Here is a 14,714-nt window from a genome sequence, read left to right as displayed (position 1 = left end):
TACATTTTGGGGTCAGTTTGTACTCGATCAATCGAAATTATCAGCACATGGAAAATATCAGGATTTTCCTGAATTCTCTGTACAGAAATCCTAATGTTGGGATGTATGGACACAGCAGATAGAGCTGAACTGAGAGGAGAATTTAGGTAGTGGTCCAAGAAAGACCACAATGGGGCAGGAGACAATGGAAGAAGAAGTTCCTGTACAGGCGGGTTCCTGTGGCTCAGGATTAAAGGGAAGATTCCTGATTATAAACTGAATAAATGTATTCAGTGTTGACTGAGCAAATTAAAGACTTTATCATTTCTCCAGCAGATTTCTCTTTCCTCCCAGAATCAACAGGCGTCCATTAAGTCGCACTGTTTCATCTGAATAGTCTATTGTCCAGCAGCTGGAACTGTGGATGTTCCAGGGCGACGTGTGGTCGCCACAGATAAGAGACTTTTCAAGACAGTAAAGGTGGCAGAATAAGTGAATCAATTCAGCGGTAAAGGGGCGCTTAAATCATTTACTACAGCGAGAAGTTGGGGACTCATTTAAAATGAATGGTCAGTATCGGCGCAGCTACTGAGCAGCGTGAGCCTCCAATGTGACTCCAGCAGATGTGAAAGAACCTGCAGAACTGAATGATTCACTTCTGTAAAAAGCTGCACTTCCTGTTTTTAATATAGAGCAGAAAAAACCTGAGGCTGGCGCTGAGACGGCACCCTGGAGCTTCTTTAAGGGGGCTTTAAAAGGCTTTGTTCACGGCCACAGGAGACGCTGCACAGGCCTGAATTTAATATATAAAATATCTCCAGTGACCTCTAAAATCAAAGTAATTAAGGCATTTTAGTTGGATCAGCTTATTGGGGAGAACATCCAGGGACTCACAAACTTGGAGTTCTAAACTCAAACAAGGGCAATATTGCTTTTTATCGCGATTTTTCTGACGTCTGCTTCATCTGTGGAACATTGTGTTGAGAAGAAATGAACCTCATGTTATTCTCTACAACTTTTCAGTGTACTGGCAGCAGTAAAATCTAATTAGGTTTGACCAGATCAGCAGATTCAACAGCACTTCAGCTTTCATTGGCTGAAAAGGTGCAAACTTGTAACTGTGTTTGATTATAATACATGTTCCATACACTGGCCACACATCAGCATAAATAACTTTTCCAGTCCTGCTATTAACTCTTATCTAACTAATAGGTTAGTTACTTATGTCAAGTCCAATCACAATATCATCCTGGAGAGATGAATCAATTCCTGAGTACCCCCATATCTCTCTCTCTCTCTCTCTCTCTCTCTCTCTCTCTCACACTCACACACACACACACACACATTTCCAGTGAAGCTGCTCAATAAAAGAGTGGGTATTGAGCAGAGGCTGTAGACCTAAATGAGAGTTTGATTTCTCCCGGGGGTGTTAGCCCTTGAGTGCCATGGGAGACCTCTTTGCCAAATGCTCATTGATGAATGGCGCACATGTGTGCAACACGCATTTTGAAAACCCCCAGATTTAGATGTGCTGAAGAACACTACTTGTCATTAGAAGTTAATAACATTCATTAACAACAATTCAGAAGGCCCACTAATGAGCTAATCTTCGCTGGAACACAATGAAGCCTGGCCTCACCAAATAAATAAATGAATAAAATACAACAGTGCCAGCCAGCGCTCTGCCTGATTGCATCTGGAGTCGGTTCTCTAGGCTCTTGATTCATCAGGACTCCAAATACTTGGAAACACTCAGGCTGAGTCTTTGTTGAGGGGAGCCGGCAGCGAGACTTTGGGCTCAATGGCAAACACACTTTGTGTTGTTTCAGCCTATTCATAACATTTGCCAGGCTGCAGATATTGTCTAAAGCAATAAATAAGCCCGCGCTCTCAATCCAATATGAGATAAAAGCTGCGGCGCACACAGCTATCCACGCTGCGCTCTTCTCCATTTCCGTCCACTCTCGCTGCCTCCAGATTTTCCGTTTGCAGAATTTGTACTTGCTCTTTGTGATATGTTGCAAATGCTTTAAACCCTCTGTAGTACTATCCTGTTTCTTTGGATGGGCCTTTTATCTTCTGCATATCTTGGACTCTTAGTAGAAGGAAGGGCAAGTGGGGCTGAGAAAGATATAGGGGGGAATCGAAGGAGTGAGATACATAAACATGAGGTCAGTCAGTATCTCAGTGGGATGTGGAGAAGGAGAGGAAAGGGCAGGAGGAAGACGTGAGTGAGGGGCGTCAGGAAAGGTGCCTCCTTGATGAGCTCTCGCTCCGTTCAGGAAGCCACCAATCAATGCTCTGGGCTGGACACGCTAACACTTTGTGCATCAATGTGCAAGATTCCATGTGTGACGTGGAAACGGCTGAGCGAGCGGCGTGAGCGTGCTGCGGGAGAGCGTGCGTTTGAAATGCCGAGCACGTCAAGAGTCCTCGGGAGGTACTTTTGCAGCAAAGGCTCATTAAAGAGACACTTGCCTTAAAGCAAGGATATACTGCCAGACCACACACGTTTCTTACTCAATCCAACACTCCAGACTTCCTCAACAGGAATGTCTCTTTGCAGCCCAGCAGCCTCGGCGAAGAAATAGATGTGCTCAAATAACAAGCAAATATCCTTCAAATGAGTCTTTTTTCTCCTCATTTTCTCCTATCTATGGAAAAGTTTGATGTACCCACCAGCCACCCCGCCCCCACTAATACCTTATTCATGTATATTTGATTGTGTCAACTCTATGGAGATTGCCGTTTCTCATGTGCCTTTTAAAATGCATCTATGAATAAATAATGTCTGTATCTGCTGATTGAAAAAGCCATATTGCCAGAAAGCCATGATGAAATGAAAATGTAATATCTGCCCCTGTCGTGGCAAGAGAAAAACACTCATCATGTCTTCATCCTCTGGCACCACCCCCTTGTGTCCAACTCCTCTCATCAGATGACATCTAAAGCTCCAGCATCCACTCGCACCACAGATATCTTTGCTGCTTTGGTTTGCACTGTTGCTCAGAGTGTGTTTTAATAAAGACCAAAGCTCTTCCTATACATCCTGGATCTGTGTGTTTGTTTGGAGATATTAATAAAGAGCAGCGAGCCGTTTCCCCGAGCGGCTCTCCTGCTAATTGACAGTGATAGTGGAGACTTGTCTCCTGGGCCGATGGTGGGAGCCTAATAAAGATGCATTACTGTGACGATGGGGGGGGGGGGGGGGAGGGGGGGGCTGATTGTGTGTCCTCGCGCCCCCCCCCTCTCCCAAGTAGCCCTTCTTCCTTCTCTCTGCGTGCAAGCTGATTAAATTGATAAACTGCAGCAAAATACATGTGAGAAGGGACATAAATAATGAAGTATGAGCCAGTAATGGAGAGTGGGTGGAGAGAAAAGGTTGAAATGGGACAGCATCAAGAATGAGAGATCCCATCAGAAACAGCATCATCTCACAAATGATTAATTCTGTCATATTTCCAGTTAAAGGTTCTGGCCTGTTCATGACCCTGTAACATTATTTGCAATATAAATAAAGCACACGTGCTTGACAGACAACTGCTGCCTCTGGCAGCTGTGAAATATTCTCATTAGCAACAGCATGCTGACCAGAGGTATGGTAACCCAGGCAACCAGAGCTGGCCAGGGCATCTCTGAGAACCAGAGGCTCAACCAGAGCCCTCTTGTTAGGCTCCGTCATATTGTACCGACACTCACCATCTCCATAAACCTGCTGTGAGGATTCAAGGGGAAGGCTGAACTACGATTTAGCATTTAGCAACGACTGCAGCAACTTTAAATCAAACACAAAACATTGTTCCCTGAGCGGACGCCTCTGAGGAGACGAGGAGCCTCCTGGGCGGACCAGGACACACTAGACACGCACTCCGATTTAGGTCTGGGGATCCTTGGTGTCCTCCTGGAGGGATCCAGAGGGGACTTGGGAGATTAATGCAACTTTACATGGATCGTCGTGGCGTGCATGGCGCAGAAGGCTAAAAGTCTGTTATTTCAGTTATTTCGTGCCTCCAATACAACAGCAGAGCAGAAAATGAGCATGAGTGGGTGTCCAGCCAGCGAAGGCGTATCAGAAAAGGACACAAGATCACTGCATCTTCCAGAGAGACTCACCCTGAACTCCAGCATCATTAATTATCTCAAACCCGGAATGCTGACAGGCACGTTGGGATCTGCAGTTAATTAGACTTAATGTTTTGTATTTCCCACCCATCTGAAATGTCACCCACTCCCAGCCCCGACGTTAGCTCTGCAGCTTTGAGGTCCCGCTGACACTTTAGCGCCACAATCACAATCACGTATTAAGTTATTGAAGACCAAATGCTCGTTTTCACGCTGCTGCTTTTCCACATCACTTTTAGACATTTTCGGCATCGCTAACGCGTGGAATTCAGCCACATCATCAATCCTCCACCGTCTCTGCTGGTTCTATTTTTAGCTGCCTCGGGGGGATATTTTCTCCTAACCGTTAGTTAAATTAAGCAACACCATGTAGCCTAATAACCACGCTATTTACACACACAAACCTTAAATAAATGTGCACTGCACTGGCAGATGGAGCTCTGTCAACCTTTTTTTCATCATTGGCAGCAGAATCTTGCAGAGTTTCTGAGATGCATATGGTGGCTTCAGCACAGATGGATCCCTCACACTGACAGTGGAGGCAGCAATGCTGCAGGTAATTAGAATTTAACATATCAAAGTGTATTTTCTCACCATCTTGGTATGTGTGGAAGGTTAATTGTGTGGGCAGGATCACTTGCTGCCTGGCTGTTTGTGTTAAAACAGAGACGCAGGCTGGTAACGGAGCTTCTATTAATAGATGCACCAACAGATTGGAAAATCCTTTCCACAAGCAAAATAAAAGTGTTTTATGTAGATATCAGAGTAGGCAGCGATGCAGCCAGAGAGAGGAGGAGGAGGAGGAGGAGGAGGAGGAGGAGGAGGAGGAGGAGGAGGAGGAGAAAAAGTTGAGGGAAAAAAGAAGGAAGTGTATCGGGGAAAAAATCCACATCTGCTAAACGTGGTGATGTTCAGTGTTGGATGGTATTTTGACACTGTGAGGGGATCTTTCTCTGTGAAAGTTGTCTGTGTGTTCTTTGTGCGGTGCTGTGCACACCCTCAAAGCTCAGACACAAGCCCTTAATGAGCAATCGATCAGTTTTTCTCATACCTTCATTCCCCCCTGAGAGAGAGAGGGAGAGAGAGAGAAATCGGATAAGAAAATGAATGGAAAAGAAAACAATGAAGAGACAAAAGCTTAGAAAAGCTTTAGACTCACAAGTGCAGCTCTTTCTCTGCAGACCACAGGGGAGTCGGCTTTGTGCTTGTAAAATTCAATTTACCTTTTCACAGATGGGCCACGCTGCGGCGGCTGCTGAGGTGTTCCACTCATAAGCTGCTCTCAGTGTGTGTGATGTGTGTCTTTCTACTTGTACTGTACTGCACATCTGTGAATATGCATGAGTGCGTGCGCGCCTGTTGGTGCAGGTGCTCCTTGTGGGTTCATTTGTATGCATGTGTGGACAGAAGGCAAAGCCACAGTGTGCGGACGGCTGCATGTCAGGAAAAATCACCTACACGTTTCACATTAAGGCCTTCAGCCAGTCCGTGCACGTCACATGAGGTCACATGTCAGCGAAACAGCAAAGATAAAGTATAGTATAAAAAAAAAAGCGCTCAAGCATTCTATTCCTTTTGGATGCACCACAGTCACAGAAGGGACAAAACACACAAAAGTTTTTGAACAACAGGTGGGACAGCGAATTCCAGAGTCCCGATGCAGTGGTGCGTTTAAGGACATCCGGTTAAGTGATGATGATATGCTGTGTCGGCAGCACGGCTGCCCCCTCTTTGTATGCCACTGCGGTTCTTTCTCGCGATGCTCTGCAGCAGCGTTTCCTCACTGAATCAATTCCTCTTCACACCTGACAGGCTGCTGGATTTGGAGGAAAGTGCATGTTTGCTCACAGCACCAAAAACACGGACACTTTCTTTGGGACACTCGAGTGTTCTGTCTGGAGCCCTCAAAGAATAAACCCCAACTACATTTATGCTGTGTGTGAAGGACAAGCAGTACAGGAGGAGGTAAGAGGAGCTGAGAAAGACAAGTCTGAGCTACCTTTAACACTCCTTTATGTGAGAAATCTCAGACAGGCGGCTCCACATTCTTTATACCGCAATTACACTGACAGAGAGGAGCGGCAACGCGGCAATTTGTTTGACAATTTAGAAGCACTGAAATTGTTGCGCTCTCATGGTGACAGAGAAAATATCAGCGTAGAAAGAGAGTTGAGAAGAATGGAGAATGAATCCCTCTTTGAGCGCTGTTTAACCAACACAGGGACACAGGCGGGAGCCAAAGTGCATTTAGCGTGCGCCAAAATTGATTATAGTTGGTTTAATAAGAGAAAAATGGTCTCAGCATCAAGGAAGTGCTTCAGAAGGGTTTTTGTTTAGCACGAGTGTGTGATGAGAAAACAATTAGAGTCATCTCCCTTTCCCTCTAAAAGCCCTGTGCATTTGGCAGGATTGTATTATGATGGCAGATTATAGAGAATAAAAGAATGAATGACCAAAACATGTCATTTTCTTTTTTCATTTCAATGGATTTTAACTGTCTAAAATCATCTCGGAGCTATACAACTGCAGTTATATTAGCGAAAGCAAAAGCCAGATGACTTGAACGTTAATTGATGAATTTTTGTCCCACAGTTTGTCAGGAAGAGCTCTGTGGCGCTCTCCAAGGTTCTGATCTAACCGCCGAGCCCTTAAAATAAGAGCTCAAAGCTGCAAGACTTCACGCCTGGGCCTTTAGGGACGTCATTATCTGCATCTCTGCCTCCATCTCCATGAAAATGCATTATTACAGTGTGTAAATGTTTCCCAATTACACTCTAGCTTACAAAAAGAGCATAAACATAAGTTAATTAGGTGATATTTCTGCTTCCTTTAGCACAACTTTCCTCTTGTTGGTATCTTCAATGTTAAGTCAAGCATCTGGGTCGTCCTCCAAGGCCCAGTAGTGGAGCTGGAAGCTTCGTCTGTTGGGGACTGGGGTGAGAAGTGGGGGGGTCTTGGTTCCAGCCCCAGTGCAGACAACGACACAGAAGGTTGTCTGGTAGTGAGAGAAGGTTCCAGAAAACCTTCAGAACACTGCTAAAGTACCTTTGAGCAAGGCGCCAAACCCACAAATGCTCACAGAGGGCCTTGCAATGAACTGGCGGCTCATCCAGAAGTGGACCCTGCCTTCACCCATATGTGCCCCCTCCCGCGACCCCAGAAGGGCTGAAGAAGACGAGACATGTTTTATTGTATTTTTTGAATATCTTCTCCAGTGTAAACGCTCTCACGTGACCCTTCAAAGGCACTTGGACATTTCAAGAGGGATGTTTTGCAGGAAATTCTCATATTGTAATATTAAAATATCCATCACTGTCTTGCTATGTCATTATGGATCATGTGGATTTGGAATGTGAGGAGGCAGAAGCAGAGAATGCTGAGGGGAGCGGGAATTGTTTCACATAGAGATTTGATAGAGAGTTGAATTTATTATTATTTATCATAACTGCAGAAGTATGAGCGCACAGCATCAGTTGGCCATAAAACACAACAACTTTGGGAGCAACGGGTCTATTTTTAGGGTTTAGAAACTCAATAAAAACTGGAAACTGAGCATCTTCATGTTTTCTATGGTGTAATTCTAATTCCAATTAAAAAAACTATATATATTAGTTGCTTTTAAAAACCCTACAGAATATGCACACCAGGACAGGCTCCAGCTTATTGCAGTGTAATGTTATCCATTACAGAGATAAGATTTTTTTTGTAATACAATCAAATGTGATTCATTGAAATGAAATATTTAATGTGTTATAATGTGATGACCAGGCAATAAGGTGAGGAAAAACCATCATATGCCGTTTTAAATTAAAATTTATCAGTCATTTAGTGATGGCAGCTTGTTGTTAACTGACCATCACGACGCCCAAAGATTAAACTGCACCTAAATACTGGATCTCATTTCAAACTCAGGCTGTCTGAATGTAAACTGGGAATAAACATCAGCGAGATTCGCCTTCATCAATTCCACACTTAATGTAACTGGTGAAGCAGTGACACCTAACGACCAGCCGCGGTACTGCGCCGCCCTCCGACATCTCTCGCTGGTGCAGTCGTGAAGAAATCCTTCCTGGTTCAGGTTGAATTAATCTAACAACAATCTGAACACAATCAACCTGCTTCTGGGTCCCTGCTGTTGTGAATCTGATGGGTTCTCTCAAACCTGAGCGTCTTTTATCAGATGTCTGGTTCCTTCCCCGATCTTTGTGTCCACCTCAGACGGTGTCAGCCCCTTGAGATTTTGGACCGACATGGTTAACAAGATATCCTCAAATCGTGTTTCCCTGGGGGTGGAAAGAAGCTAGATTGGTGACTGTGTGATCGAGGATGGGTCCGTTTCCAGCAGTGGATGAAAAATTTGGCTGCTCCCTTCCTTCATTATCTGCCTGGACTGGACTGCAGGCTGTTGCTTGTTTGGTCGTCTCTCTAGTACCAGCAGGCTTCTGTGGTATCCTCTGTCTGAGATGACTTCATACCATGTGTATAGCTTCTAAATATTTTGAATATTTTGCAGGATAATATAGGTAATGTTTCAGGGAAGAATAGAAAGGAAATTAACTGAAATGAGCCCAAAGTGACCCGATGCCAAATCTACAGGCAGCAGCTGTGACATTAGCTCAAACAGCTGAATATGGTAATGCAGCCCCACGTTGCTTGTGGCAATAATGAGGGGGGGTGGAGGGGGGGGGGGGACTCGCTGCTGCTCAAAAGCATTTTCAGCCAAAGCTGAATCTTATGAAAGAGGCTTTCATGAAGCTGTTTGCAGGTGTTCAAATTGCAAACAAGTTCAATTTATAAAGTTTTTTCTTGTTTACTTGTTTGAACATTGGCTTCTACAGTACATTTCCAAACCTAAAAAAGTAAAAAATATGAAAAAAAATTGCCTTAATGTAAAAGATACGTTTCCTCTTTACATTTGTAAATAACTGGGGTGGAATTAGATTTTAACCTTCGTCTGTCTTCAGTCCTGTTTCTATAGAGCCAAACGGTTTTGGAAATGAAACACACACCAGACATATATGCAGTTAAATGTAAATGTAAGTGAAACACATACCAGACATATATGCAGTTAAATGTAAATGTAAGTGAAACACATACCAGACATATATGCAGTTAAATGTAAATGTAAGTGAAACACATTCCAGACATATATGCAGTTAAATGTAAATGTAGGTGAAACACACACCAGACATATATGTAGTTAAATGTAAATGTAGGTGAAACACACACCAGACATATATGCAGTTATACCCAACAGCCTAGCGAGTCCTCAGCCTGAGGATGAGACTTGAGTCCGTGCTGTTAGAGTCAGCGGCCAGATTTACGGGAGAGTTTCGCCACTCATCACACCGTCGATTCACACGTCCAAGGACATAAACCGACAGAGGTAATTATACATGCCTGGCTCACAGACAGGAAGGAGATTTGACTCTCCCGTATTCTGACGCAATTCCTTATTCATTACAAGCATGTTCGACTTTTTGGTAGATCTCTGCTTCTTAAGATTTAAGACCCTCGAGGGACCCAAACTGGAATTAATGCTGTTTGCAGGAGCGGAAGATGTTGGTGGAGCAGCATGAAAATGCTGAACTTCTCTGTGAAAGGCGTCGTGCACCAGTGGAGACAATTCCCCGGTGTTTCGCCCTGTTTTGTTCAAGGTTTGTATTCCATTCTCCCACCCTCATCTGTGTTTGTTCTGATAATGAGCACAGAGGCCACACAGACGGCGACAGAAGGACGCAAGGACGTGCGAGACGGAGCCACCGTGTTTTCATAGCAGCCTCCTGGCGTTCCGCGTTCGCCTTGAAGGGATTTTAGTGAGCACGGATCCCACTCCCACACCCCGACTGTGCCTGGTTTATTTTAAATAATCCTACATGAATTTTCCAGCTGTGGTTAAACCTGCATGTGGTCCAGCGCGCGTTCATCGGGCTGCTTGTGTGCGGGCGACTCCTTCACAGATTTTTCCATCTCTGGGGGTTGCTATGGGAATGACAGGAGAGATAAGGAATGACTGAGTTGTTACTAGGTGACCTTAGCAGGACTCGCTGGGCTTGCTGGTAAAACACTAAAGATTCTTTAGGAATCTTTTCATCGTGATTTGAACTAGACAACATCTGCCTTCCGCCCTGATCCAAGTTTTACACTCCGCTATTCCACAAATGAGCCGATTGCTGGTGTAAACACTCGGCTTTAATCAGAAGCTGCTGAAATGGTGTGAGAGCCAGCTGTTGGCTCTTTCTGGCAAATAAGTGCCATTAACTGATCAAGTTAGGTAGCCAAAACCTATGCAGCAGCTGCACTTTCTAATGGGGAGAACGTGCACACGGCCGCCCCGTTACTGTGCACGTTGTTCTGTTGGTTGTCTATGTGCACATGCATGAGTAAGACAAACAAATGCGTCTCACAAATATGCAACAACTAAAGAACTTGCATTAAAAGAAGTGATTTTCAGGTCGGTCTGTAACTGGAAGGCGGCTGAAACGTCAATATCAGCACAGTTTAACACTCCTCCCACCTTCTCCGTGTCTTGTTCGGGTTGACCCCAACGACCTCTGATGTTTGTGTCAATTTGTGTATTGGCATGCGCTCGCTACCTCTCCACCAATCTGCCGAGGTATCGATCGCACCGCACCCCGCTCACCTCTCCACTCGTTTACTCATCGTAGCGATTAGCTCGGCGCCCGACAAGCTCACGCCCATAACTGGCGCTTACCGAAGGAGGTTCTCCGGGGAGCACGCGGATGAGGTAGAAGGAGAGGTGATGAGGGGATGAGGGACCGAGGAGGTGAGGAAGTGAGGAGATGGGAGAAGGGGGCGTGAAATCCCAAGATGGGTTCTGCTCAGCAGCTTGAGGATTACAGCAATGTGCACAAGCGCCAGTGTGGCAGAAGGGAGCGTCCCTCAAGTGCACATCAGCGCTTCTCCAAATGAATATCCAACAGTGGAAAGAAAACAGATGTGATGAGTCTGATTTTCACACAAAGGATTAACAACTGACAGGGGGGGACTGCTGAAAGGATTCAAAATAATAATACTTTATATTTTACCAGTCTTTTGACAGAACACTTGGTAAAACAGAAACCAAACTGAAAAGAACTGAAAACTGAAAAGAACAGGCTTTTCTGCAAATGTCATCTCGGTTTAATATGTGTCAGCTTGGTTTAATATGTGTCATCTTGGTTTAATATGTGTCACCTCTGTGAACGACCACCTCCTTGTAGTTGAGGGAGGTCATGTTGTTCGGGCCATTATTTTCTCCAGCAGGATCTCTCAGGGTAAACTGGTCCAAGATCAACTCAACTATTTTCCATAAAAGCCCAAATGAAGGTGAGAGCTGGGCCTGAGGAAGGCTCCCGTTTCCTCGTTTGGATGAAAAGAATCTGGTTGAAATTGGACCAGGCAAGAGGAATCTACAGGATCTGGTGCTTTGTGGATCACCTGTGACCTGGAGATCGCTCAAATCTCACGTGTTTGTTCTGCTAAGTGGAGCTGCTCTGCTCAGCATCTCCAGCAGGAAGATCTGACCTTCACCGTTAAAAAAAGCTTCCAACACCTGCTAGAAAACACCAAGCTGGATTTGGTGTCAAAATGGGTTCATCCGTGAGGAGATCTGCCACTCTAGAGAGATGTTTCTTTATTCTGCTATTAAAAAAAATCTATTCAGGATTAAACTGAAAAATGGCAGAAAAAAAGCAGATGCCGCCAGTAGAAACAGCTGCCGTAAATCAACTCCTGCATCATTATAGATCCAACAGCTCAAATGAGGCCTTATTGCACCTTTAACAGGCTCATTATGTACCTGGAGCTTGTAAAGGCTTGTTAGGACAGACTGAACCTCCGTGTGGTCCCACCTAAATGGTGTAAACTCCCAGGAAGCTGCTGTGGAAAGTGATCCCATCAGATCCCGGCCTGACGGTTCTTCAGTCCTCACAGGGAGAGTTACAGCTTCTCAACTGCCAAATTACTTTCACAAGTCAGATTAGAACAAAAGAGGGTTGACTCAAACTTCAAGGTCATAACTGAGGAATTTATTCATTGTTTCATCTCTGCCTGAGACAGAACAATTATTCCTGTATATTTTCATCTCGCCATGCATCCATGTGCACTCCTGGCAAGCTTCAAAGTGTTCCTTTGAAAAACAGCCCTCCCTCGTTTCCCCACCTCCACAACAAATTAGCATACAAAAGTCTCGCAGCACGCGGAGCTGCACTACACTGAATCTCTTTACAGGCGGAGCTGCACTGGATGATTGAAGTCGAGCTCTCTGGAATTTCCTCTGTTTGCCTTCGTGATCAAAATAGATGAAGGCAGGACGGTGAGTGAGCCGGGCCCACGAGCCTGGCGTTCACTGGGCCGCCTCCCGTCCTTCAGCCTGCACACATACCAGACCGCCCCTTTTCCTCAGCCATATATAGTTTAATGTGAATTACATCTAATGGTAACGGGCAGATTAAAGAGAAGAACGACAAAAGGGTTCCAAATCTGTGAAAATGAATAAAGGGATCTGTTCCCGGAGCTTTTGGTTCATCCTGGTGAGGTCAGGGCCCATGTCAAACATCAAGCTGGCCATGATTTCACTACAGAAGTCTCAGTACGGCCCAGAGCATCGTCACGAGGCAATTAAAGACATAAGGGATGGTGTGATTCATGCAGTATTACTGCAAAAGAGGCTCTTTTGTGCGAGCGCTTAAATTAGCTTGGTTCAATCCCACTGAGGAGTCATTTTAGCACCGTTAACTTACAATTCACAATCACTCACTTGCAGCTACTGTGGATGTGTATTGTGACAAATCTGGTTTTTTTAATGGTTAAAAAGTGCACATTTCTACTCTGAAGCCTTCACAGCACTGACGGCATCTGAAAAAGCCTAAATATGTTTTTAAAAAAAAACATACATTTTAGGACTCAAATCCTTTTAAAATATTGCTAAACATTCCTTATCTCATCTGCTCTCACAGCAGCTGGAAAATACGGAAATATTGCAGTTTGATCCTTACTCGACATTTTTAACCTCTACTCTGGAGCAGACAGCACTTGTGTGAGCTCTATTTTTCCTGCATCCCAGTTCCACCACTGACAGCCTGGTTTCATTTCAACACTAAGCTAACCTAACGGCTACAGGGCATCAAAGTTTCATCAAGCAAGAAAAGTGTAGGGTTAAACTAGAGGTGCTGCGTGTTTTTCTGCCAATAAAAATGTATTTGTATGTGTCTGTGTGAGGTGCCTGCAGTATTACTGTGTGATGCGCTCAATAAAGAAGCACCAAACTTCATCATAAAGGGGGCGTGCAGTCAGAGAGGGCCCGCTGATTAATGTTCCGCCTATTAGGATTTTAAACCTGCTCTGCAAGTAAATTTCCCCTTCAGCCTTTTCATTGAAATAAAGTCAAAATTGATCGGAACTGATACAATATTCATTTGTTCAATTGCACCAAATTTTAGCTGCAAAAGCTGTGGAAAAGTGTCTGAAGTGCTGCACAGAGAGAGCAAAAAAAGGCTTGATGTGAGGTGAAAGTGCTAGAAGGACTATAAATATCTGCTGGAGCTGAACACTGTGTGTGTGTGTGGTCACATGCTCGTCTGATTGTATTATTCATACTGGACAGTTGTATCTTCCCCCGAGTCGCTATGACGCCACAAGATCTTCTATCATTTGCTCAGATGGGTTAATTCACATTTAGAAGAACTATAAAAAGATAACGGTGGTGCATCTGCTTGTTTCCAGCATCTGTCATAGATAAACAGCAGCAGCAATAATGTCCAACTGGGTTCAGACCAGTAGCTGCTCCTCTAGAAGGAGCTGGCTGCCTTTTTATTAGAAACAGAGGATTTGGGACAGATGCCAGAGACAGAGTGATGATTCACAGGTGAGCTGACACCAGTGCTGCTTCGCTATAACATTATTAATCCCAGTGCAGCCCATTTCAGCAACTGGGTCAAATAAAAACCCACTATTCTGGTCCAGTTGCTGCTCCTGTAGAGCTGGGCTGAGCCACATGCAGCAGGAACAACTGCTGGCAATTCTTCTATATTTGCAAAGTTAAAACCTCTGGCTGTAGACAGCTGGGATTTCAGTTGAATTATTGATGTAGCAGCAGATCCCAGCGTTCTGCTCCAATGGAAACATCCCTGATGGAGAGTGACACCTCGACAAGCCAATTAAGTGCCAACGCTCGCTGTCTCCTGCAGGAACATCGCCTGTGTCTCAGGCTCCAGGAGCTCAAACGCTCACAAAATTAGAACAGGGGTGAAAAAGGGAAATTCAGCAAGATGCCAAACACAAAACTGTGCCACAACTGAGGCTGTGTGTGTTTGTATGTGTGTGTGTGTGTGTCCAGAATTAAAAGAGAGAATTATGAGGCTGTAATCAGGTTAGGTCCCAGGAGGGCAGACAGCAGCGCTGACAGCGAAGTCGTGTCAGAACAAGATTTCTGGGCCACGATCCTTCTGTGTGGCTTTTAAAGGAATAGCCCCCATGGCCAGTGGGGGGGTGGAAACACACTGTCGGCAGGAGGCGCAGAAATGATCAAGGCAGAGAAAATACGGCGGCCTCGGTTGTCTTCAGGCGATGTGCGAAGCACCACAGCCGCCTGCCAGACGGAGTCAGGAGCT

This window comes from Takifugu rubripes, chromosome 19 (assembly GCF_901000725.2).
Source record: "Takifugu rubripes chromosome 19, fTakRub1.2, whole genome shotgun sequence".
In the NCBI taxonomy this organism is placed as follows: Eukaryota; Metazoa; Chordata; class Actinopteri; order Tetraodontiformes; family Tetraodontidae; genus Takifugu; species Takifugu rubripes.
This window is presented reverse-complemented; position numbering follows the sequence as displayed.